The 25827-nt window shown below is 38.5% G+C and overlaps 1 protein-coding gene and 1 pseudogene across 2 annotated transcripts in view; one reads left to right on the forward strand and one right to left on the reverse strand.

The window, feature by feature from the left end:
* Positions 1-25827, reverse strand: part of CDH8 (cadherin 8) — a 363158-nt gene that overhangs the window by 275956 nt on the left and 61375 nt on the right. The gene's annotated exons all lie outside the window — the stretch shown is intronic.
* Positions 14759-15177, forward strand: LOC132509333 (thymosin beta-10-like; annotated as a pseudogene).

A 25827-nucleotide genomic window follows, 5' to 3' on the forward strand; every position in this document is an offset into this window, starting at 1 on the left:
TTTAAGTATTTACACACTTTTTAAGTATTTACATACATGTTTAAGTATTTAAATACTTAAGTATTTACATACATGGTCTCACTTTTTATGTTTCCCTTGAAAGAGAAGAAAATGTCATTTCAGAAATAATGAGAATCACAGAGTTATGAGGCATTCAGGTAAACAGAGTGCTAGAAATGAAAATAATAACAATCAACATGTATCGAACATTTAACACTGTCAAATACTATGCTGTATTACTGCTGCTTAATTTAATCCTCGCATCGAAGGCTAGTAGATAAAGATGGCCAAAATATCACCGGCTTTCTAACAAGACGGAGAAATACTAGATTTGTCACAATCCCTTCAGGGAGATGATGTATGTGGCTGGAAAGAGTAATATGAGAAGTTACTTGAAGTGGGAACCTGACCTCCCTCCCAAAGAGGCATGTTATAAATGGATTATCACTCTACCCCATATCTAAGGGAGCTAGGTCTAGTTCATCAGAAGGCTTTTGTCTTGCTGAGTGGGATATGAGTATGGAGATCCAGAGCTTAATTGCTCAGAGCAGAAGAGACAAATCTGAGGACTGCCACCAGGGGTCCTACTTTTCTGAGCATTTGCAATGTCCTGCTCTGGCTCTAAATAAATATTGAATTAAAAATTCATTTAAGGAACACATTAAGTCAGACAGAGAAAGACAAATGTCATATGGTATCGCTCATATGTAGAATCTAAAAAATGGTACAAATGAACCTATTTACAAAACAAATAGACTCACAGATGTAGAAAACAAGCTTATGGTTATCAAGGTGGGGATAAATTGGGAGATTGGAATTGACATATACACACTACTATATATAACATAGGTAACTAATAAGAACCTACTGTATAGCACAAGAAACTCTACTCAGTACTCTGTAATGAACTATATGGGAATAGAATCTAAAAAAGAGTGGAAATATGTATATGTATAACTGATTCACTTTGCTGTACAGCACAAACACAACATTGTAAATCAACTATACTCCAATAAAAATTTAATTAAAAAAAGAACACATTACGAACTTCAGGGTTGTCTAATTCCATAGCCCTTATTCTTAACTGCTAGACAATATTCTTTTTATTACATTATTGTATTATCTTGAAGCGGTTTTAAAATTTGGATGCAAACCGAAACCACGAATCTCTGGGGGATTTTGTAAAATACCAATGCCCAGGTACCATTTCCTTAAATTCTGAATTCATAGATTGAGGTGGGACTCAGGAATTGGTATTTTTTATAGCCTCTCAGGTAATTTTAATGTTTACTTAGATTGAAAACCACTGTTATGCTGCTCCTGTGTGGAACACAGCTTTTCCAAGCCTAATTAGTGGGTGATTTCCCACTAATGCAATCGGATTTTTTAACCAGCATACGTACACACATCAAACTTTAAAACATGGTTCTGGGCTCATAGTCCGCAAAGACTGGGAGATGAAGCACAGGAAGAGGCTGTTTATGATGACATGTTTTGTGCCACGGAAAGGAGCTTGGATTTGATCTTGAAGACAGAAGGAAACAACTGAAGGACACTAGGGAATGCTCAGATGCGTGTTTTAGAAAGAATCAAACTGATCAATTTGAGATACAGTTCGATAGAGAGATGATGTGTCTTACAGTGGACACCAGTGACCAAAGAAACAATCTTTCTGTTTACTATCTGTTACTTCCATATCCCCCACCCCATACACACATCTTTTCTCAAACCCTGAAAAAGTGGCGTAAGCCAGAGGTGAAAGTGAGCAGCAGACAAATGATAGTCAAATTTTTCACAGAGTGAAAAAATTACAGCATTTCAGTGTGAAGAGGTGCCCATGGTGTCATCTATTTTCAAACCTTTGCTAATGATAGAGCTTTATTTACAATGTCTGTAAAGGGACCTAGATATCTTCTCCCAACTAATCAAGCTTTAGGTATAACCTGCAATTCCTAGGAAGTGAACTGCTCCCCCCGCTAAAGAAAAAACCTTCTCTGGGCATTATCTGAACCCAGGAGTCCTGAGTCAGAGGCTGAACATCTAATTGTGTTTCCTTCTTTTATCAAGGGCACACCAGTTCCTAATTGCTTTCTTTACTTCTATTTATATTTTTAGCCTGGAGAAGTGCTAGGAGGATTAATTATAGCAGTTAATGTTTCCATTTCAAAGGAGATGGTACTCTATAAGTACTAAATATTATTAAATTTAATGGAATTAAATTCCTTTAAAATAGACTAATGGCACAATTCAGTATTTCATTGGTGTCCTGGAAAATTACAACACCTCATGTTGAGTCATCGAGATAAAGTAATGGAGGTTTTTAAAAAATTCCCCCAATCACATATAAAATGATTTCATTCAGTATATATTTCACCACTTCCTAATGAAGCCCAGATCTATGTAATACATCAGTGGCTGTAGACGAGTTGATAAGGAGCGAATTAATTACTCAGTTATCCCAAATGACACTTATTTTACAATATACATGATTTCCATGTTCTTACCAGTCATTTGGAACTGCAATAGTTCATTCAGGGAGAAGAATACCATAAAATTGGAAGTAACCATTCCTTGCAGTTAGATATTAATGAGGAGCCCCGCCCCACTCCCACTCCTGCTGGCATGTCTCTCTGACTGTTTTCTTTTTTCCTCTGCATAATACAGAATCAGAGGCCCTGTTCTTTGGCCACATCCCTGCAATATGCAAATATACCTCCTAAATGTTAGTGTTAGTAAATCATTCGTACCAGGAGTAATGTTAAAATGTAAGGTAATAGCAAACAGTTAAGCTGGGAACAGAAACATGACACACATCCATCTGGTAACCTCTTTGAAAATCACAGGTAAGCAAAGTCACTCAAATGTCCAAAGATCATTATCTCCATGGGGTTTTCCTTCCCAACGGGTTTTTGTAGAAAAGAGGCAGTACTGAATTGAGGTTAACATGCAGTAGACTGCTTGTGTTTTCAGCTCTAATAAAATCTGTATACTGCATGACCTTCAGCAATTTGCTCCTCTGAAATCGAGATGAGGCTAGTTCAGATCTCCTAGCATTGTTTGTGAAGACTGAATGAGATAATACATGTAAAATATTTAGCATTGTGCCAGCTATTTAGTAAGCATTTAATAAGTAATAGTCATTATACTATTACATGCAGTTGTACTGTATAAACATTTCTTTCTCTCACTCAGAAAGAAGAAAGCCAAGAAGATGAAGAACTCAACAAAGACCTCATGTAGGATGAGGCACTAATCCCTTCTTCAGATTCTGAGTTTCTCAATCCCTAGAGGTGATGCTATTTGTCAAATACTGAACACTCTTTAGAACTGTGCTTCAATACGATGTTGGTACTGAAGCCAGAAAATTGAAGAGGTATGAAAAGATGCTTCCACTTAGCATAACAATTAAACTTGTTCCCAATAAGAATTAAGGCACAGGGCTTCCCTGGTGGTGCAGTGGTTGGGAATCCGCCTGCCAATGCAGGGGACACGGGTTAGAGCCCTGGTCCAGGAGGATCCCACATGCCATGGAACAACTAAGCCCACGCACCACAGCTGCTGAGCCTGCACTCTAGAGCCCGCGAGCCACAACTATTGAAGCCCACACGCCTAGAGCCTGTGCTCCTCAACAAGAGAAGCCACTGCAACGAGAAGCCCACGCACCGCATCGAAGAGTAGCCCCTGTTCGCCGCAACGAGAGAAAGCCCACACGCAGCAACAAAGACCCAATGCAGCCAAAAATAAATAAATAAAATAAAATAAAGAATTAAGGCACAGATTTCAATTCAGGGAATATCTGCAAACAAAATATGGCTTTCCTATCTAAAGGAGAAAAAGTTTTCGGGGAAAAGTTTATTACCACCTAATCTTTCTGATTAGGTGATCTATTATGGTATAGATTTGTAGAAACAATTCTAAATTCAAATAAACTATATTTGGAGATGGGGAATCATTATTTTCCCTCCTTTGCAGATTTTATTCTGACAGCTAAGGTTAATTTGTGCCATCATTGGGAAAATTTTCATCAGGTAACTTTTACTCTGATGTTTGAAGAATACAGCTACTTATTTCATAACATGACATAATTTATTAGCATTCCAGTTAAAAACATAATTTATCTATAACCTTCAAGTTTATTATTTATATTATACCTTCCTAGTAGCTAATAAATCATTGGTAATTGACTTTAATACCAAAAAGCTAAATACTAAGCCCTTCCATAATGCGAAAATGATGGGCTATGCAAACAGATCTGCCTCTCCTGCTACTTATAAAGTCAGAGAAAAAGGCTAAAGGTTTAGCAATTTGGAGAAAGATGTGAAATAACATTGTAAGTAACTGTAACTAACTGAATATCTGTCATTTTCAGGAACATAAGTGTCACGTTGCATAAATAAGAAGCTGAGACTCCAAGAGTTTTAAGAAACTTGTGCAAGAGAACACTGACTTTAAATGATGGGACAGGGATTCAAACCTGAAATGTCTGGCTCATAAAACATCCTCCTCCTCCCAACACTCCTCTTGCAACCCCCATAGAAGAGGTGAATTCCCTTGCTTAGCATAGCTCTTTATTTATTCATCAATTTTACCACAGCACAAATAATAAACATCAAAGAGATACTAAAAGTCAGTCCTTGAGTTATATTTCTTGGATAGTTCATAGATTTCTGTTACATAAATGAAGAACATATTAAAAATAATAAATCTACCCTTTATCTCCTTTTCCATCTTTCTTATGTCAAATGGTGAACATCAACATAAATGAGTCACCACAGGATCAGATCTTACTGTGCTCCTTGCCCCATCTAATATTTATTTGCACATTAAAGATCTCATTACTAGCCTGAATTGGTTTCTGAATATGTGTGCTCTTCACCAGGGCCAGAGTTTCCAGCCTTGTTGGGGAGAGCTATGCTAATGGGTTGTTTTATCTTCCAAAAAAAAAAAAAAAAGCCCCAGAACAGAGGTTGTTTGCATCCCTAATGTCTCTCTGGGTCTGATGTAACCACGGCTGATTCAACAGCAACTTCTTGGCAAGAAGATGCCATATAGAACACCCCAAGTGATGCCCTCTTCCCTGTCTTTTATATCTTTCAAGAATTACAAATTTAAGTTTTTAGGAGTCTCAGATCTTAAGGACAAGAGAAACACATGCATAATAATGATAATAAAAATGGTAATAATGATAAACTAATAGTGAGAAAATGTTGGCAAATCAGGGAGTCACAAGCGAGCATATTCATCTTGTACCGTTTGAAAGGCCCATAGAACTCCATCAGGTTAAACTTGACAAAGAAAAATACACAGTAATTTTACAGTAATGCAACACTGTTTTCCAAGAGTTATAACATAATCCATAAGAAAAATAAGCAATTGAGGCCGATTGCATTTATCTTTGGTTCTCATTTTATTCATGAGCAGCCTTAAGAGACAGTCTTGGTTGTATGGTGAAATTTCCAGAGAAATGCGGCCAATACCTTTGATTATTTTCTTTTTCCTTTTTGGGAAGTTAAGATTTCTTCAAAGCACTCTCCAAAGAGCTCCTGCTTTGACTCCAAATGATTTTCATTAAAATAAAGGTAACAGCAAGTAAAACAAAGGTCATATTCTCCTTGAAACACTTTCTTTTTCTTCATGTCCAAAACATTTCACTTTCCAGGCTTATAATCTTCCTCTCCTCCACAGATGCATCCTCCTTTTCCAGAACTCAGAGGGCTTGGAGTTCCCTCCTGAAGTCCTGTCCTCAATCTTCTCTCTCTATTTACACACTCTACTTAGGGGAGCTCATCCTATCTTCTGCATTTATTTCAACGGCAATAGCCTCAAAATGTGCATGTTCTGTGAAAGACCTGCCTCTAGACCCCAGACTCATATGCCCAACATTGTGCTTGTCAGTCCCACATACATACTCCCAAGAAATCTCAGTGTCACCATGACCCAAGCAGAACCCTCAATCCCTTGAACTCTCCTTTACCCACAATCCGCTCCTCATTTCAGGAAGTAGCAACACCATCTACCCAATTGTTCAAAGCAAAAACCTAGAAGTCCTCCTGGTTCCCTCTCTTCTCATAAGTCCTACATCCAAATGAAGTGTTGCCACATCCTCTAAACAATATCCCTAAACTGTCCTGTTTCCTCATCTCCACTGTTACCCACATCCTCAGACCAGTGAAATATCATCCCGATTGGCCCACATAAGGGTCACCTAAATGGTCTCCCCTCTTCCACTTTTATCTCCCTAAAACCCTATCTACATATCATTGCCTGAGTGATTATTTTGAATATATATATATTTCAAAATATGTATATAAAACATGTTGTTGTCCCTAGTTTAAAACTCTTCAATACTCACCCAACACATTTAGAAAATAAGCTAAACACCTTATCTCAATCCATGAGAACCTATTAACTGACCTTGATCTTACACTCCAACTTGATCTCATAATACCGTACTCCTAGCTTACCACTCCTCAGCCACCCTACATTACTTTCTGAACCCTACAAGTTCATCTTGTTCCCTGCTAAAGGCACTTGCACTAATTCCTCTTTTCTATCCATGGATGGATACTTCTTGTCATTCACATCTTAGCTTTAAAAAAAATCGCTAATTCAGAAAAGATTTTCCAGACAAACCAAACTAGTTACCTAGTCATTCTACATTACGTGACTCTGTTTCATCTTATTTTCTTACTCTCCAATCTCAAATAGTAGAACGTGAGCTTCATGAGAGTAGACGATTTACCTATCTAGCTAGTTTGTACGTTGGTGGCTGGGAGAGTGTCTCACCAATATAAAGTGCTGTGTAATAGACTGCTGAATAAAAGAACAAATGAATGGAGACAAACACAGTGGTAGTAAAATGGATTTCCATCGTCTAGACTGTAGACACTTGAGAGAGATAAAATTTGGAGGATGCCTACTGTCCTCTAGATTAGCTTGGGATTCAGAATAGCTGTTTGCAGCTCAGTTTCATGCCAAGATGGTACTGAGATTTTGACAGAGTGGCCATTCTACTCTTAGTCAAAACCTAGCTGCATACATTGACCAAATAATTCCTCACTACCTCTGGGTGAGAACTGGATTTATTCAGATATATAAGACACTCAACAGAAGTGTGTTGAATGACTGTTTATTCTATTTTCCATGTACTGTTTGTTTGAAAAGTATAAATATACTTGAGACATAACCCTTCTCAGCTCTCATAATTTAATGGGAGTAGTAAAACAATAAATAGAAAGTGAAATTATATTATGGAGCCCAGAGGCTGACCACAGAAGATTTCTTTTGTATAAGTGAATGCCTCATCTCGTTCTCGAAGCAACATAGGGTTAAGTGAGAACCAAGAAAAATGGAATCAGGGTTAGTGTCAACCAAAGAAGAGAGGTAAGTTACCAAAGCCTGTGGAGGAAAAATCTAAATAGAGAGAGGTAGACACAGGACTTACACAGCATAGCATAATGGTAAAGAGTAGATGCTCGAAGATCAGGCGGAACTGGATTTGCATTCCTGTTTACCCTATACATATATATGTATACACGTGAGCCTCTTTGGGGAAGTTACTTATTTTCTCCTTCTATAGATGAGAACAATGAAGGCTTTGAGAACATTGCTCATTCCCTCAGAGGAGTGTTGTGAGGTTGGAATGAGACAATAATAAGTGTAAAGCATGTAATGCCACATTCCCTAGCACTTGAGTGGCCGGTAAGTGTTTGCAACACTCAACTGGAAGGCATAGAGCGACAAGAAATGAGTTGAATGTTGATTAGCATAGAATCTATAATTCTTGCTAGCTTTGGACTAAGATACTTGTAACACAAAAATAAACCTCTACTCTAAGAGTTCTCAGTCGTTTCTTCCTAAACACTGCTGGAGGAGGTGCCACTGTCCATTTGATGCTCAGTATAGCAGTTTGAATATTGCCTTATTGGCTGTGTCACCTTTTCCAAATTATTTAAGCTTTCACTCCTTCTCCTTTTAAAACAGGAATAACGTTGCTGTCTGATTTATTAAGTTGTTCTGAAGACTTAATGAATCAGATGTATGTAAAGCACGTATAGTTTAAAAGATATTGATATCCACATATTCACAATCAATAGAAGCAATGTTCCAGGTATGGTTCTGATTTCCTCATATCCTAGACAAGGCTTCTCCAATTTAAAGAGTCTGTCAATAATATAAAAACAGAAATGAAAGTAAAATGTTTATATATATATATATATACACACACACACACACACACACACACATACACACACACATAATTAAAGTCCTACCAATGTTAAAAGAAAGACAAAAGAAAACATGGTCCAAAACCTAAGAAAATAGGTTCAAAGAAAAGCAAGCTTATCAGATTTATTGCAGTGGAGGACTAGATACTGTGATCCATTAGGAAGAAAATCTGGCTTTTGAGTTTCACAATCTGGGTCTGAACTGAGGTTTTATTCCTATGAGCTATGTGATATTAGCACATGCTTAAGCTCTCCGAGCCTCCTTTAAATGTTTTTTAAAGAAGACATGAAAATACCCACTGTTCAAGATGGTTGTGAAGATTAACTACGATAGTACATGAGAAATGTGCTCTATCTTTTTAACAGAATGTGCATCTAGATGGTCACAAAGTCTGTTTCTCCATTAGAATTACTATCACTGCCCAGAGAGGGGTGGTAGGTGGCATGATGCTCACACCTCAATCAGTCCTGCCAAAAAGTCAATTTCATTTTGAACCTAGATGCATGATAAAAAAACAGGGATTCAAGTTTATCCATGCGGATATGTCACCACCCTTACCCCTAAAGCTTACCTAAACTCATAAGTGATGTGAATCTCTGGGAGCATCCTTACTCAAAGGTCAGCTGTGAAGGCTAAGTTTATTTAAGAGTTAAGAGCAGAAACTTGAAGAGGAATAATACCTTCTGTAGGAATTCCAAGCTCAGGGAGTCATCGGCAAAGGCTGAGAGATTAGCTTCAAGGAAAATAGCTATTCCAAGACACTGAGGAGAAATTAGAAACAACCAGCTGGTGTGAATCAAGAGAAATATGTTGCGAAAAGGTGGTGGGGCCAGCTGCTTACAGAGAACTAGACTTTCTAACAGCTTTCTCAGGCATGGTGATTTTTTATGTGTGTGTGTATGTGTGTGTGGGGGGGGGGGTTCGTTATTTCCTATTTTTTTTTAAATCCTTTGGAAAACTGTACAATGAATGGCTGTAAAATGTGAAAAGAAACGTGGCTGAATCAAAGGATGTTTTGTGATTTCCCTTCATTTTAATAAATCACAGGCAGAATGGATTTTAACATCTTCAAAATCAGAGTACCTGTTAAAGGACTCTGAAAGAATTTGAGTCCACGGCCCTACTTTAAAGCTTCTACCACCCACTGTGAATCCCTAAGATCCCACGTGTACACACACACACACACACACACAAACACACACACGCACACACACACACACACGGAATCTGAATCATCCTCGTGCACTAAGACCTGATCCAATGTTGTGGAGATTACAAGGCTTTCTAGCTAGTGGTACTTTTGCTTCTTAAGATTTATCCAAAAAATGAACAGCCGCACAAAATGTCTGAACAAGACTGGAAACTCTTCTTTTTCTTTTTTTTTTAACATCTTTATTGCAGTATAATTGCTTTACAATGGTGTTTTAGTTTCTGCTCTTTAACAAAGTGAATTAGCTATACGTATACATATACCCCATATCCCCTCCCTCTTGTGTCTCCCGCCCACCCTCCTTATCCCACCCAGCTAGGTGGACACAAAGAACCTAGCTAATCTCCCAGTGCTATGCAGCTGCTTCCCATTAGCTATTTATTTTACATTTGATAGTGTATACATGTCCATGCCACTCTCTCCCTTCGTCCCAGCTTTCCCTTCCCCCTCCCTGGGTCCTCAAGTCTATTTTCTAGGTCTGCATCCCTATTCCTGTCCTGTCCCTAGGTTCTTCAGAACTTTTGCGTTGTTTTTAGATTCCATATATATGTGTTAGCATACGGTATTTTTCTCTTTCTGAATTACTTCATTCTGTATGACAATCTCTAGGTCCATCCACCACACTACAAATAACTCGATTTCATTTCTTTTTATGGCTAATATTCCATTGTATATACGTGCCACATCTTCTTTATCCATTCATCTGTCAATGGACATTTACGTTGCTTCCATGTCCTGGATAATGTAAATAGAGCTGCAATGAACATTGTGATACATGACTCTTTTTGAATTATGGATTTCTCAGTGTATATGCCCAGTAGTGGGATTGCTAGGTCGTATGGTAGTTCTATTTTTAGTTTTTTAAGGAACCTCCATACAGTTCTCCATAATGGCTGTATCAATTTACATATCCACCAACAGTGCAAGAGGGTTCCCTCTTCTCCACACCCTCTCCAGCATTTATTGTTTGTAGATTTTTTGATGATGGCCATTCTGACTGGTGTGAGGTGATACCTCATTGTAGTTTTGCGTTGCATTTCTCTAATGATTAGTGATACTGAGCATCCTTTCATGTGTTTGCTGGGAATTTGTATATCTTCTTTGGAGAAATGCTATTTAGGTTTTCTCCCCATCTTTGGATTCGGTTGTTTGTTTTTTTGATATTCAACTGCATGAGCTGCTTGTATATTTTGGAGATTAATCCTTTGTCAGTTACTTCGTTTGCAAATATTTTCTCCCATTCTGAGGGTTGTCTTTTCATCTCATTTATGGTTTCCTTTGCTGTGCAAAAGCTTTTAAGTTTCATTAGGTCCCATTTGTTTATTTTTGTTTTTATTTCCATTTCTCTAGGAGCTGGGTCAAAAAGGATCTTGCTGTGATTTATGACATAGAGTGTTCTACCTATGTTTTTCTGTAAGAGTTTTATAGTGTCTGGCCTTACACGTAGGTCTTTAATCCATTTTGAGTTTGTGTATGGTGTTAGGGAGTGTTCTAATTTCATTCTTTTACATGTAACTGTCCAGTTTTCCCATCACCACTTACTGAAGAGCCTGTCTTTTCTCCAATGTATATTCTTGCCTCCTTTATCAAAGATAAGGTAGCCATATGTGCGTGGGTTTATCTCTGGGCTTTCTATCCTGTTCCATTGAACTAGATTTCTGTTTTTGTGCCAGTACCAAACTATCTTGATTACTGTAGCTTTGTAGTATAGTCTGAAGTCTGAGAGCCTGATTCCTCCAGCTCCATTTTTCTTTCTCAACATTGCTTTGGCTATTCAGGGTCTTTTCTATTTCCATACAAATTGTGAAATTTTTTGCTCTACTTCTGTGAAAAATGCAAGTGGTAGTTTGATAGGGATTGCACTGAATCTGTAGATTGCTTGTACTATAGTCATTTTCACAATGTTGATTCTTCCAATGCAAAAACATGGTATATCTCTCCATCTCTTTGTATCAACTTTAATTTCCTTCATCAGTGTCTTACAGTTTTCTGCATATAGGTCTTTTTTTTCCTTAGGTAGGTTTATTCCTAGGTATTTTATTCTTTTTGTTGCAATGGTAAGTGGGAGTGTTTCCTTAATTTCTCTTTCAGATTTTTCATCATTAGTGTATAGAAATGCAAGAGATTTCTGTGCATTCATTTTGTATCCTGCTACTTTACCGAATTCATTGATTGGCTCTCGTAGTTTTCTGGTAGCATCTTTAGGATTCTCTATGTATAGTATCATGTCATCTGCAAACAGTGACAGTTTTACTTTTTCTTTTCCAATTTGGATTCCTTTTATTTCTTTTTCTTCTCTGATTACTGTGGCTAAAACTTCCAAAACTATGTTGAATAATAATACAGGTTAGAGTGGGCAACCTTGTCTTGTTCCTGATCTTAGTGGAAATGCTTTCAGTTTCTCACCATTAAGAAACATGTTGCCTGTGAGTTTGTCATATATGGCCTTTATTATGTTGAGGTAAGTTCCCTCTATGCCTACTTTCTGGAGGGATTTTATCATAAACGGGTGTCGAATTTTCGTCGAAAGGTTTTTCTGCACCTATTGAGATGATCATATGGTTTTTCTCCTTCAATTTGTTAATATGGTGTATCACATTGATTGATTTGCGTATTTTGAAGAATCCTTGCATTCTTGGGATAAACGCCAATTGATCATGGTGTATGATCCTTTTAATGTGCTGTTAGATTCTGTTTGCTACTATTTTGTTGAGGATTTTTGCATCTATGTTCATCAGTGATATTGGCCTGTAGTTTTCTTTTTTTGTGACATCCTTGTCTGGCTTTGGTATCAGGGTGATGGTGGCCTTGTAGAAAGAGTTTGGGAGTGTTCCTCCCTCTGCTATGTTTTTGAAGAGTTTGAGAAGGATAGGTGTTAGCTCTTCTCTAAATGTTTGATAGAATTCTCCTGTGAAGCCATCTGGTCCTAGACTTTTGTTTGTTGGAAGATTTTTAATCACAGTTTCAATTTCAGTGCTTGTGATTGGTCTGTTTATATTTTCTATTTCTTCCTGGTTCAGTCTCGGAAGGTTGTGCTTTTCTAAGAATTTGTCCATTTCTTCCAGGTTGTCCATTTTATTGGCATGTAGTTGCCTGTAGTAATCTCTCATGATCTTTTGTATTTCTGCAGTGTCAGTTGTTACTCCTTTTTCATTTCTAATTCCGTTGATTTGAGTCTTCTCCCTTTTTTTCTCTCTGAGTCTGGCTAATAGTTTATGAATTTTGTTTATGTTCTCAAAGAACCAGATCTTTGCTATCATTTCATTTCTTTTTCATTTATTTCTGATATGATCTTTATGATTTCTTTCCTTCTGCTAACTTTGGGGTTTTTTTGTTCTTTCTCTAATTGTTTTAGGTGTAAGGTGTTGCTGTTTATTTGAGATGTTTCTTGTTTCTTGAGGTAGGATTGTATTGCTATAAATTTCCCTCTTAGAACTGCTTTGCTGCACCCCATAGGTTTTGCATCATTGTGTTTTCATTGCCATTTGCTTCTAGGTATTTTTTGATTTCCTCTTTGATTTCTTCAGTGATCTCTTGGTTATTTAGTAGCATATTATTTAGCCTCCATGTGTTTGTATTTTTTACAGATTTTTTCCTGTAATTAATATCTAGTCTCATAGCGTTGTGGTTAGAAAAGATACTTGATTCAACTTCAATTTTCTTAAATTTACCAAGGCTTGATTTTTGACCCATGATATGATCTATCCTAGAGATTGTTCCATGAGCACTTGAGAAGGAAGTGTATTCTGTTGTTTTTGGATTGAATGTCCTATAAATACCAACTAAGTCCATCTTATTTAATGTATCACTTAAAGCTTATGTTTCCTTATTTATTTTCATTTTGGATGATTCGTCCATTGGTGAAAGTGGGGTGTTTAAGTCCCCTACTCTGAATGTGTTACTGTCGATTTCCCCTTTTATGCCTGTTAGCATTTGCCTTATGTATTGAGGTGCCCCTATGTTGGTGCATAAATATTTACAATTGTTATATCTTCTTGGATTTATCCCTTGATCATTATGTAGTGTCCTCCTTTGTCTCTTGTATTAGTCTTTATTTTAAAGTCTATTTTGTCTGATATGAGAATTGCTACTCCAGATTTCTTTTGAATTCCATTTGCATGGAATATCTTTTTCCATCCCCTTACTTTCAGTCTGTATGTGTCTCTAGGTCTGAAGTGGGTCTCTTGTAGACAGCATATATATGGGTCTTGTTTTTGTATCCATTCAGCCAGTCTATGTCTTTTGGGTGGAGCATTTAATCCATTTACGTTTAAGGTAGTTATTGATATGTATGTTACTATGACCATTTTCTTAATTGTTTTCGGTTTGTTATTGTAGGTCTTTTCCTTCTCTTATGTTTGCTGCCTAGAGAAGTTCCTTTAGCATTTGTTGTAAAGCTGGTTTGGTGGTACTGAATTGTATTAGCCTTTGCTTGTCTGTAAAGGTTTTAATTTCTCCATCATACCTGAAATGACATCCTTGCTGGGTACAGTAATCTTGGTTGTAGGTTTTTCCCTTTCATCACTTTAAATATTTCCTGCCACACCCTTCTGGCTTGCACAGTTTGCTGAAGTATCAGCTGTTAACCTTATGGGGGTTCCCTTGTATGTTATTTGCTGATTTTCCCTTGCTGCTTTTAATAATTTTTCCTTCTCTTTAATTTTTGATAATTTGATTAATATATGTCTTGGTGTGTTTCTCCTTGGATTTATCCTGGATGGGACTCTTTGCGCTTCCTGGACTTGATTATTTCCTATCCCATGTTAGGGAAGTTTTCAACTATAATCTCTTCAAGTATCTTCTCAGACCCTTTCTTTTTCTCTTCTTCTTCTGGGACCCCTATAATTCAAATGTTGGTGCGTTTAATGTTGTCGCAGAGGTCGAGGTCTCTGAGACTGTCCTCTATTCTTTTCATTCTTTTTCTTTATTCTGCTCTGCAGTAGTTATTTTCACTATTTAATCTTCCAGTTCACTTATTCGTTGTTCTGCCTCAGTTATTCTGCTATTAATTCCTTCTAGAGAATTTTTTATTTCATTTATTGTGTTGTTCATCATTGTTTGTTTGGTCTTTAGTTCTTCTAGGTCCTTGTTAAACATTTCTTGTATTTTCTCCATTCTATTTCCAGGATTTTGGATCATTACTATCATTATAGTACTAATGTACATTACAGTACTATAATATCATTTAGTACATTATAGTACTAAATCATTACTATGACCCACAGCTTTATTACTATAAACATAGTACATAGTACTATCATTACTATGATCCACAGGATTTTGGATTTTGTCTCTTGCTGCAGCGACACGAGTCAGAGCACCGGGACCACGGGCTTGGAGCGCAACTTTTTGGATTGTTTTAAGAAAATGGCAGAGAAGCCAGACATGGGGGAAATCGCCAGCTTCTATAAGGCCAAGCTGAAGAAGACGGAGACATAGGAGAACACACTGCCGACCAAAGAGACCACTGAGCAGGAGAGCAAGCGAAGTGAAATTTCCTAAGAACCTGGAGTATTCTCCACCCCCGTCATCTTGGAGACCCTAGTCGTGATGTGGAGGAAGAGCCACCTACAAGATGGACACAAGCGACAAGCTGCACTGTGAACCCGGGCACTCCATGCCGATGCTACCGGCCTGTGGGTCTCTGAAGGCACCCTCCAATCGGATTGCCAAATTCTCCGGTTTGCCCTGGGATATTATAGAAAATTATTTGTATGATTAATGAAAATAAAACATACTTCGTGGCAAAAAAAAAAAACAAAAAAAACTAAATTACATTTAGTACATTATAGTACTAAACATAATTTAGTGTTTTTATAGTAATAAATCCTGTGGATCATAGTAATGAGAGTACTATGTACTGTGTATTTTCCAAGATTTTCGATCATCTTTACTATCATTACTCTGAATTCTCTTTCAGGTAGACTGCCTACTTCCTCTTCATTTGTTTGGTCTGGTGGGTTTTTGCTTTGCTCTTTCGTCTGCTGCATATTTCTCTGTCTTCTCATTTTGCTTAATTTACTGTGTTTGGGGTCTCCTTTTCTCAGCCTGCAGGTTCATAGTTCCCATTGTTTTTGGTGTCTGCCCCCAGTGGGTAAGGCTGGTTCAGTGGGTTGTGTAGGCTTCCTGGTGGCGGGGACTGGTGCCTGTGTTCTGGTGGATGAGGCTGGATCTTGTCTTTCTGGTGGGCAGGATCAAGTCCGGTGGTGTGTTTTGGGGTGTCTGTGAACTCAGTATGATTTTAGGCAGCCTCTCTGCTAATGGGTGGGGTTGTGTTCCTGTCTTGCTAGTTGTTTGGCATGCGGAGTCCAGCATTGGAGCTTGCTGGCCATTGGGTGGAACTGGGTCTTAGTGTTGAGACATAGATCTCTGGGAGAGCTCCCGCCAATTGATATTACTTGGGGCCAGGAGGTCTCTGGTGGTCCAATGTCGTGAACTCGGCTGTCCCACCTCAGAGGCTCAGGCCTGACACCAGGCCAGAGCACCAAGACCCTGTCAGCCACACAGCTCAGAAGAAAAGGGAGAAAAAAAGAAAGAAAAAAATGTTTTTAAATAATAGTAAAAAAAATTTTTTTAATTATTAAAATAAAAAAATAGTAAAAAAACAAAAAAGAAAAGAGCAACCAAACCAATAAAGAAATGCACCAATGACACCAAGCACTATAAACTAAGATAAAAATAAAAATAGAAACAAATCAGTCGCAGAGAGCAAACCCCAAGTCTACAGTTGCTCCCAAAGTCCACCACCTCAATTTTGGGATGATTCGTTGTCTATTCAGGTATTCCACAGATGCAGGGTGCATCAAGCTGATTGTGGGGATTTATCCACTGCTGAGGTTGCTGGGAGAGATTTCCCTTTCTCTTCTTTGTTCGCACAGCTCCTGGGGTTTAGCTTTGGTTTTGGCCCCTCCTCTGGATGTAGATCACCCTCAGGCAACTGTTCCCTGCCCAGACAGGAGGGGGTTAAAGCAGCAGCTGATTAGAGGGCTCTTGCTCATTCAGGCCGGGGGGAGGCAGGGGTACGGAATGCTGGGCGACCCTGTGGCGGCAGAGGCTGATGTGACGCTGCAACAGCCTGAGGCGTGCTGTGTGTTCTCCCAAGGAACTTGTCCCTGGATCCCGGGACCCTGGCAGTGGCGGGCTGCACAGGTTCCCGGCGGGGGGTGGGGGGGGCGTGTGGAGAGTGACCTGTGCTTGCACACAGGATTCTTGGTGGCAGCAGCAGCAGTGTTAGCATTTCATGTATCTGGGGTCTGAGCTGATAGCCGCGGCGCACGCCCGTCTCTGAAGCTCATTTAGGCAGTGCTCTGAATCCCCTCTCCTCCTGCACCCTGAAACAATGGTCTCTTGCCCCATAGGCAGCTCCAGACTTTTTCCCGGACTCCCTCGCTGCTAGCTGTGGCACACTAGCCCCCTTCAGGCTGTGTTCACGCAGCCAACCCCAGTCCTCTCCCTGGGGTCTGACCTCCGAAGCCCGAGCCTCAGCTCCCACCCCCGCCCGCCCCAGTGGGTGAGCAGACAAGCCTCTCAGGTTTGCCCTCTGTACCCCTGTTGCTGCGCTCTCCTCCGTGGCTCCGAAGCTTCCCCCCTGCACCCGCTGGGCGCCAGTGAAGGGGCTTCCTAGTGTGTGGAAACTTTTCTTCCTTCACAGCTCCCTCCCAGAGGTGCAGGTACCCTCCCTATTCTTTTGTCTCTGTTTTTTCTTTTGCCCTACCCAGGTATATGGCAAGTTTCTTGCCTTTTGGGAAGTCTGAGGTCTTCTGCCAGCGTTCAGTAGGTGTTCTGTAGGAGTTGTTCTACATGTAGATGTATTTTTGATGTATCTGTGGGGAGGAAGGTGATCTCCACGTCTTACTCCTCCGCCAGAGAAGGTCCCCCTCTTTTTTATTTCTAAGTGAAAAGTATCTTTATAGGAAATTGTGGAAACTATAAGAATTGAAGATCGTGTACTGCATGGTGCCTAGCAAATTCTAAAGAAAGCATTGCTTTTAATATCTTTATTTACAGTGTTTCTGGAGAGGATATTTAGGGGAAAAAAAACAAAAAAACCTAAATTTTAGAATCAGGCATGTTAGGACTTGAGTTCAATTTCCGACAGCTGGTGCCTGCTCAAACTTCTATTTTCTCCTTTGAAGTAGGTAGGTTTGAACACACTTATTTAGTAAATTAGGAAGCTGAGGTTTGAAAGGTACACTATTTGGTATACAATAATTGTGCAGGACATATAGTTTTCTTCCACCTTTTCCCCTTGTACGTGTTAACCCCCTTGACCCTGAAAACAAGATGGAATTTAGAAAGAACAAAGATTTTTCTGAAGTTCAACGCCACTGAATGACTTGTCCAAGGAGGCACAGCTCATAAATAAATACCTGCAGATTCTAGATCTCCACCTTTTGGGCTCTTAATAAATATTTGCTAAGCTGAACAACAGTGTTTTTCTTCTTCTCTTGACTGGTGGAAAACAATCTTTTTGTAAAAAAATATTTGTTTACTTTATTTTTATTTTTGGTTGTGTCGGGTCATAGCTGTGGCACATGGGCTCAGTAGTTGCAGGGCTTAGTTGCTCCACGAGGCATGTGGGATCTTAGTTCCCCGATGAGGGATCGAACCCATGTCTCCTGCATTGGAAGGCAGATTCTCAACCACTGGACCACCAGGGAAATCTCAAAAAACAATGTTATGTAAAGAATTCAGAGAGGAGAAGAGAAGTAATTGAGGATCTAGTAATTGAGGATCTGGAATCAGACTGTAGGTAACTAAAGTTGACCAAATCTGGTTATCTGGTTCCCAGGTAAAAGGTCAATTCTCCTATTTACTGATTGGAATATTCCACAGTGATTGAAGCAGTGTCTCTACTAATTTACCAAGTATTCTCTTGCTGATGGGTCTGAAACAGGTCTTTATTTATTAAACCCAAGAATTTCAAGATTGCTCAAAAACAATCACAAACATTATCAGAACAACTCCAAACCATTATTTATTTCCCACACATGAATGCTATTATAGATCTTATTTCCAAATTGAAGTATATTTCACTTTAGGTTTGGGTATGATTAGTATTACAATGATTAGGAGGAAATAAGGCAAATATGACTTTTCTGTAAGGTACTGAGTTTTTTTTTTAAATATCTAAACAGTTTGAATAAAAATTGTATTAAATGTGTCAAGGAAAAGGCTGATCATTCCCCAAAAACGTATTTTTGTAACTGTACCATTCAATCTTTCGTACTTTTCAGTCATACAGAGTCATACAAACATATCTTGAGTCCCTATTATTTTCCAGAGGAGTTACACACAGAGATGATGAATAAAACGTGACCCCTTCCTTCAAGAAATTCTCATTCTAGGTTGAATTCTCTCCTCCTGGAATATATGAGTCAATGGAAAACAAAAATGGAATAGAGTTCATGTTTCGGGTAGTGTAAACTGAGAGAAATTATACTACACTTTTTTCTCTAAATGAAGTAACACTCCTTTTCAGACTTAATACATGAATATGTTTTTTTCCTTCGTTCTACATATTTGTTTCAATTCTTTCTTAGAAAAGCTTCATTCATTACTCTAGAGTATTGTAAATTATGTCCAGGATTAAAATAAATGTCAAACAGGGTTAAAAGTGTATTTAAATTTAAGCATGGAATCGCTATTGGCCAACTTACAAGGCTGTTGTGGCTCTGTTCTCAAATAATAGATGCCACAAGGAAATGAAAATAATCCAAGGACATGTTCATTTGATGGAGTTCATATTACAGTGAGGCAGTCAGGCAAAATATGTGGTTGAGAGCACAGGGACTCCTGACCATGCATAGTTAACCAGCATATCTTCCCTGTCCATACTTCTGTCCTAGTTATCTAGCCATTAGGAATCCCACTTTGGGGACTTCCCAGGTGGCGCAGTGGTTAAGAATTCACCTGCCAATGCAGGGGACACGGGTTCGAGTCCTGGTCCGGGAAGATCCCACGGAGCAACTAAGCCCATGTGCCACAACTATTGAAGCCTGTGCTCCTAGAGCCCGTGCTCTGCAGCAAGAGAAGCCACCGCAATGAGAAGCCCACGCACTGCAACGAAGCGTAGCCCCTGCTCGCTGCAACTAGAGAAAGCCTGCGGGCAGTAACGAAGATCCAATGCAGCCAAAAATAAATAAATAAATTTTAAAAAGAATCCCACATTGATAATGGCAACACAACGAGAAAAACTACGTGTAAATCAATTAGTTGGTAATTACCAACTGAACTTCATTTAACGACACCAAATTGGGACAGGACCTGAGAAGATGTTTCAGTGGTGCTGACACTGTAAAGAATAACATAATAAAACAGAAAGACATTAAGATATCTATCAAAGGGTTAACTTAAGCCTGACTGTAAGAATTAGCTTCTGAGTATTTCTGATCTCCTGCTTTTCTGATTTGAATCTGATTACGTAAGTTTAGGTTTAAAAAATTCATGAAATTGGAAGAAACATCCAAATGGGGCTTAGAACACAGTCAACTCTTAACATCTAGCACAGTGTCTCTCCAATAGCAGACACGCTACTCATTCATTATTCACCAAATATTACCAATATGTAACCAGGATACAACTGGGGCCCCAACGGGCATAGAACCTGTCCAGCGCTGACTGAAAGAAGCAGCAGTTCAACAACAGATGCTAAATGCATATTTTTAATCCCTCTCAAGAATATGTTAAAGACAAGAGCATGTGCTAATTGTTCAGTACAGTATCTTTTTATTAGAAAATTATCTTTCTTCTCTCAATACTTTTGATAAAATTGGGGCAGGGAAACATACTCCTCTGATGATGGAAGTAGCAGAGGGGGTGAATATTTTTTAAAATTATCTTATGCAACCAAAGTGATCAAATATATTTTGGGGAACTTATGTGCTGTGTTGACTTTATGCTATATCACTGATGTGGAGACACACAAAACAGGTCGGCAAATTAAAAGTCTGATTACCAAAATAGACAGCTAGTGGGAAGCAGCCACACAGCACAGGGAGATCAGCTCAGTGCTTTGTGTCCACCTAGAGGGGGTGGATAGGGAGGGTGGGAGGGAGACGCAAAAGGGAGGAGATATGGAGATATATGGATATGTATAGCAGATTCGCTTTGTTATAACGCAGAAACTATCACACCATTGTAAAGCAATTATACTCCAATAAAGATGTTAAAAAAAAAAAAGTCTGATTACTCCTGCAGCAAAGAAACATGTTAATATGACAAACTTGCAGGTTTTGTGGTGAACACTGGGAAACGTTAGTTCATGTGATATCTATTAATACCTCACAGGATGCACTTGAGTAAATGTTAGAGTTAAGACATCTTAAGCTCCATGAACCACAGCATCACACTTGTGTTTCCTGTGCCCTGATTTTTTACAGCATGTGTAGCCTGAATAAGCCTGAAATCAAGACAGCCAGGCACCTGTAAATGATGTGGTACAGCAAAATTATTGATAAAGCCCTTCTGTCTGTAAAGGATGAGTCCAGCACACTCTCTGGTAAGTGGTACAGGTTGTAATACAGAAGGCAAGACCCTTTGATCCCAAATAGATTTTTTTTCCCCTCTCTGACTTATGTGTTGAGAGAAGGTACTAGAGATTAGACAGAGAGTAGGATATTTTTAGCTGAGAAGCAGCTCTTCTAAAGACAGACACCTTTAGGGAAATATTGCAGGAAGGTGCTACATTTTACTCTATTTAGCAAATGTGCATAGGATTTCAATACTTGTTTGTTGAGTGAATCAATGTTGAAAAGATTAAATGACATGAGTGCAGAGTACCATGGGGAATGTAACTGGGTGTCGATCCCACCTATTGCTTTTGATCAAATGGCTTAGTGCCAAAAATGATAATATTTAAAAAAAAAAAACTCAAGATGGGATATTTTCTTATGTTCCTCCCCAACATCAGGTCAACTATTATTTCTAATTCTTTATGTCTTTATGCCACTAACACTCCACACTCCAGTCTTTGGTTAAGAGTAATACTACTAATAATAGTAATAATAATAAACATAGGTATATTTAAATGAGTGCTTCCTTTGTATCAGACATTATGCTAAACAATACATATATACTTTGTTTAGTCCTCTCAATACACCTATGAAAAATCCCCTATTATCTTACTTTCACATTTGAAAAATATGGAACTCAAAGAAGTTGAGTAAATTGCCCTAGGTCATTCCACTAGTGGGGAAAAACTGTGATTCAAAACCAAAAGGCTCTGCTTGCCTTCACTACTGAGTCTCATATTTACTCTACTGAAGGTAAAAGCCAGAAATAATTTCTAAGCCACCACTAACCTTTAACTGCAGCACCTTTATAGGACATTAGCAATTCCTATAACCCCTATGGCTCCTCCTTCTTTTCTCTTTACTCATTTAAAGGGATATGATTTCCCAGGCATCCACCATGCTAAGCAACTGAATACTGCAGGTCCCCTCACCAAGAGGAAATGCATTTTCAATATCATAATGCAAGTCGATGGGAAAATAGGATTTGGTTCACAGGAATTTGCCAACTTTGCTGGAATTCATTCATGGCATAAGTTAGTAGAAACCTTTGATGTAGAAAGAAATAGAATAAACCTTAAATCAGTTACTGAATATTATTAGGCATCCTGAAGGCATGTCCTCTTGTTCATCAGTGTATCTTCCAAAGTAGAGTTCTTTAGACCTCATGTTTAATAATTGCCTGATGAAATAAATTCTTTTTTGAAATTTGTGAAAATTACTTTTATTATTCATATGAGTTAAAATAAGCCAGTAAACTCTAATTTCCTGCATGAGTTTATTACATAGAAACAAAATACCAGTACCATAGTTGAAGAATACCATGAGGGAATTAAATTCAATAATTAATTCAAACATAAATATATTTTGAGCTCCTTTACTGTGTTAGGTGCTGAGACTATAATGGTTAACACCAAGAAAATAATAGGGCTTCCCTGGTGGCGCAGTGGTTGAGAGTCTGCCTGCCGATGCTGGGGACACAGGTTCGTGCCCCAGTCCGGGAAGATCCCACACGCCGCGGAGCGGCTGGGCCCATGAGCCATGGCCGCTGAGCCTGTGCGTCTGGTGCCTGTGCTCTGCCACGGGAGAGGCCACAACAGTGAGAGGCCTGCGTACGGCCAAAAAAAAAGAAAATAATAATGTATAGTTTGACTTGGGGGACACACTTACAGTTTTCTTTATGTTTTGTGTTTACTTTTGGTATTTGTGTTGCTAAGTGTTATAGAAGATAAGTATTGGGTATCATGTGAAAATGAAGGAAGAGATTTGACTCCATGAAGGGGTATCAGGGAAGGCTTCTCAAATGAAATAAATATTTAACTGAGATTTTTCAGAAAGGTTAGGAGTTAATGTGGAGTTGGGATGGCATGGGAGGTGAATTCAAGATAGAAGAAAGAGGAAAAACCCAGAGGGAAAAAACGCATGTATGGAAAAAAACCCATGCAAACATCAAGAAATGGAAGGAGGCCAGGATGGGGGGAGCACATATTATGTTGAAGAGGATGCATGGTCTGCAGAAGGTTGACTAGAAAGGCTGGGGCAAGTCATGTGATGTCTATTACAGATCCTCAAGATTTTATCTCCTATATGTAAAGAAAAACGATTAATGTGTAGTATCTCACATGATCTTTTCAAAATGCACATCAAATTGTATCACCTCTATGATTAAGTGTAGAGTGCAAATTGGGAAGGGGAGTAAATGGATGCAAGGAAATCACCTGGGATATCTTTTCAATAAATCATGAAAGTAGTTGATCATTTGGACCTCAAGGGTAGAAGAGGAAAGACTGGTAGGTGGAAGGACTCCACATATTTAAAATGTAAAATTTTCAAAAAGCGCAGTACTACTTCCATATTTTTGCTTTTTTCCCTTCCATCTACTTGATTTTTTTTCTATACCAGAATACTATTAATTTTATTTGTTGTTCTTTGTGAAAATGTATTTAAAAATAATGTATCATATTGTTATTAGTGGGAAACTAGTATTATAAATACTAGCTCTTGTCTCCCAAAATCTCTGAGCAGAAGACCAATTCTGTTTCACTTAGAAAACTGATACTGGTTAAGTATTATGAGAGAAAGACATGCTATGACTATGTGGAAACATTCCCTTTCAAATATCAAAGGTCTGAGGACTAAACAAAGAATAACTGCTACCAAAAGATTCAATTTTCTTTCAAGTTATATTGGTCAACTTTATAAAATCATCTCAATTCATATAGCATGTTTGGAACATGTTTCCCCTATTTAGGGACTGATGGGTGGAGCCTTCCACTCAGTTGAAATCTTTTCATGGCAGGATTTCCTGTATCTCAGGAGGACACATTTCTAAGTCAACTGACCACCTCTCATCTATCTGTTATGGAGAAAGGAGATATAAAAAACTAGATATGGTGTTTGTCCCTCTTGGTTTTTCACACCCTCTCCCCTACTCAGGATTTCATGTCCAGTACCAGTCTCGACAGTGATTTTAATATGATGCTCTCTAGAATGACTAGGAACGGGCTTTACACATCTCTATATTCCTAGCACCCGGGACTAAACTTGAACCATGATAAATACTCTAAACATATTTGCAGAACAAAAATTCTTTTGAGAATCAGTTCAAGTGCACATAATTATTTGATTTTTGAAAATTGACTCCCAATTTTTATGGGAAAAGTGAGACAACTAAATAATAATTCTGTAATTATAAACTCTGCTTGGTAGTAACAATCTTAAAAGTGAACAAATAATGAACTACCACTAACACTGTATTTCAAAGGTAATCTTCTAAAGTAGGTATTGGCTCTGTTTCACAGATGAGGAAGTAAATGAGAGTTGGGAAAACAATTTAACCAAGGCCATAGACCCAGTAAGTGTTTAAGAAATGGAATTCCAAAAAACAAATAAACAAACAAAACAAAACAAAACAAAACGAACAAAAAAGAAATGCAATTCCATCTAATGAAGACCATGCTATCCTCCACGCAGAATACTGACATTCATAGAAACAAGTGGATTCAGAGTAGATCAGGGGTTAATGTAATATTGCTTGGCAAATCATTTCAGCAGAAGCAAGTTAGTGGAAGTGGCTATATATTCAAAATTAGGTTTTGGCCAATTAATTCTTAATTACACAATCAGAGACTCAAGAGATCAACGTTACTAGTCCTTTCTCCTCCCCTTAGACATACAGATAACACACACACACACACACACACACACACACACACACACACACACACACACACACACACATCATGAAAGGTTCTAGCTGCTCTCAGGAATCAAAGCATATCCTGGCAGTATTTGTCTAAGAATAAAGCTTCAAATGTCTAAGCAAGACCACCTACAGTCTATCTGATTGTTCCCTTCAAGGAAGCCAGAAAGAATGTCAATTTAAGAGCCAGGCGCAGCAGCTAACCGTAGTTTAAAACGAACACATTGGAAACCCTCCCTATCTCCCAGGTTCACCATTTCTGTGAAACAGAATACCAGTTAATGTGACTTCAAGAGACTCCAACTATTTAAGCAGCCATTCAGCTCAGATACAAAAAAGTAGAGTGTAGGATTTAAGGATGGAAATAAAAGGATTGAAAAATATATGAACAACCACATAAAGACGTATGAACACAAACACATATACACTCAGGCACACACATTCATTTGCTCTGGTCCAGCCACACAGGCTATCTGAACATGACAAATTTTCTTGCAACACAGATCCTTTGAATCTGGTATTTTCTCAATGGATGAAATACTTTCCACATGAATCTTTACATAGCTGGTTTCTCACCCTTCAGGTTACAGCCTGAATATAACCCCACCTCTGCTGAGCACCATATTTAAAATTGTTTTTTCCCCCTTAACATGTCTTTTCCTTCATCTTTATAGTCCCAGAACCCAGCAGTGTCTGCCTTACACTAGGCACTCAATAGAATTTTCTGTTAATGTCAGGCACTCCACTAAACAGATTCTACTAGGACAATGGATGGTTACACACGCTGGAATACAATTGTACACTGACTATACTCCCAATTGTTTTAGAGACTGAGTATATGCAGAATAAAACGGTGCAGAAATGCAGAAATAAAACATGTGCCTGTCCTCAAGAACCTCCTGTCCAGTGAGAGAGGAGATAAGTACATTTATCTCAAGAGATAAGAGAGCACAGAGGATTAAGGAACTTTGGAAAAGGGAAGCCAAGCCAGTCTGCATGAGGCAAGGAAAATGCCAGAGGTCAGTAGCTTAGGTGGGTTTCTAGAGACTGAGCAAAATAAAGGAGTGCTTGGAACTGCTCTCCAGTCAAAAGAAAAAGTATGTATGCAGGCCTGAAGTTATAAGAGTTCTTTGATCTATTTGAAAGTTGAATTAATCTATATGAGTGTGGTGGTA

This window comes from Lagenorhynchus albirostris, chromosome 19 (assembly GCF_949774975.1).
Source record: "Lagenorhynchus albirostris chromosome 19, mLagAlb1.1, whole genome shotgun sequence".
In the NCBI taxonomy this organism is placed as follows: domain Eukaryota; kingdom Metazoa; phylum Chordata; class Mammalia; order Artiodactyla; family Delphinidae; genus Lagenorhynchus; species Lagenorhynchus albirostris.